Source organism: Podarcis raffonei, chromosome Z, assembly GCF_027172205.1.
Source record: "Podarcis raffonei isolate rPodRaf1 chromosome Z, rPodRaf1.pri, whole genome shotgun sequence".
Taxonomy (NCBI): Eukaryota; Metazoa; Chordata; class Lepidosauria; order Squamata; family Lacertidae; genus Podarcis; species Podarcis raffonei.
The window spans coordinates 26138831-26140779 of record NC_070621.1 but is presented as its reverse complement, the minus strand read 5'-3'; the positions used below and the strand labels follow the sequence as shown (position 1 = coordinate 26140779).

Here is a 1949-nt window from a genome sequence, read left to right as displayed (position 1 = left end):
GAAGCTCTTAGGGAGCTGCTTAGTATTTATGCACTGTGTGAAAAAAGTAGAATGTAGTTCTACTACTAACACACCCCTTTTCTGCTTCCTTTATTCATCCAGTACATACTCAAATATCAAATGCATCCCAAAAAAGGCATCTTGAAAATTTAAAAATTATGAAGGTTTTTTTATTTGTAAACATAAGCAAGGTATCTTGAGAAAAGACAATAACACATGAAATTTATTATAAGGATGAGAAATTATATGAACATTTAGAAGAAAATCACTCATTATTGTTACTGATTTGCAGAGCAAATGATACAGTTTTACAAACACTTTGAAAGAAAGAGAATGGTTTTTGTGAATAAAATTGATTTTGTTTTGTCTGCTACCAGAACTGAATTTTTGCTGAAGGCAATGTAGAAGAAATTTCCCAGAAAATATTTGTTTACTTGCTCTTTCATCTGAGTCCACTGGTTTGTTTTGACAGTCACTATGACAAAGCTGCTTTTACCTATCAAAAGATAAGTGCTTTATTAGCATTTCCTGTTTACAGTCACAAGGATTACACAAATCATATTTTTATCAAGCAAGTCAGTAAACTATATGTAATCTTACATAATTATTTTAGTTTTAAAAATACTGAAAGGGATACAGTTAGAGGGAATGTGTGCATTTCCCCCACCTGTTTAAGTGATCAAGGTACTGTAGAAGGTTACTGTTGCTCACTCTTCCAAATGGGATAAAATGGACAGTTCTATGGACACAGGAAAATGTATGGGCTTAGTCCAAATCCTAAGCTCCCTCAGGCATCAGCCCATCTTGAAAACAGGTGGAGAAAATAAATTTCTCCAAATTTTCAGGAGCAGGTTTCTGGTTACCTTACTTAACTGTATGATTTCCCAAAGGATTTTCCATTTTCTTCTTGTTTGTTAATTTAAAAATGACTCACACTGCTCATGACAGTGTAAGGTTCCCTCCCCTGCTGTTTGTCAGCTGCACTTCGTGGAATGCCTTGGGAGTAATGCCATGTTGCACTTCATTATTCCTGAGGCATTCTGGGAAGTGTGGTTGGCAGTAAGCAGTGCAAGGTTCTCTCGACAGTGTCTCCCCAACAACACTTCCTGCAAAAACAAGGAAGGTGCATGAATCCTGAAAAGTTTGGATACATTTCTCCCTCACTGCACAAAATAGCACAAAATTGTCCCCTCCCCCATTTTCCAGGAGGGGAATTTGGCCCAGTGTTAGTTTTAACTTGTGTGCAGGGACCTCCAGACTGGAGCCTTATTTTGGAGGTTCGTTCTCGTACCAGTGGAATACTGCTGTGGAAAGTAATGTGGGACAGAATGGTTTTATGGGAGTATTTCCCCCTTGGCATGCATGGGTTGGTTGCTTTCACGCCTCTGTGTTTTAATGCCTGTAGACATTGTTGACATGCTACTCTCAGGTTGGTGGGAGTCATTGGTGGTGCTATGGTCACTAAGGAAGTGGCCAATGAAGTTGCTATGTTCATTGCTGTTTGTTCCATTGTTTTCATTTCAACTTTGCTGCTGGGGCTGGGGTCAATAAAGTTTCAACTATGCTACCCTGGCATTGTTACACTGGTGTAAGTTGGCCACCAGCATGGTGTGACCATAGGATTTCCAAGCACCATGTGATTCTTAATACACTAGGCACAGTGCTTCACCTTAATATCAATGGTAGGAAAGCTATAATATTTGCAGGTAAGAAAAAAGAGATTTTGAAAAGGGAGAGAAGGGTCAAAAGTATGGTAGTTTGAGCAGCCAGACTTACCATTTTTTCATTGTTTAAAAGGGCAGGTCCCTCCACATTCAGTTTCTTAAGGCATGCTGCTGTTGCAATATAGGGAGCATTGCTATGCACATGAACCTGAAGCCAGTGTAAGTTCAGCTGCTGTAATGTCATATCAGATCCAAACCCCATCCAGCAGCAAGGCTGCTGCTCTG

General features: G+C 39.5%; 1 long non-coding RNA gene across 1 annotated transcript; it reads right to left on the bottom strand.

The window, feature by feature from the left end:
- Window positions 1-205: 205 nt before the first annotated feature.
- Window positions 206-1949, bottom strand: LOC128407032 (uncharacterized). Its single transcript, XR_008328690.1, has 3 exons — window positions 1777-1949; window positions 668-739; window positions 206-496 (listed from the first exon to the last, which is right to left on the bottom strand). It is a non-coding gene; the product is annotated as an uncharacterized LOC128407032 (long non-coding RNA).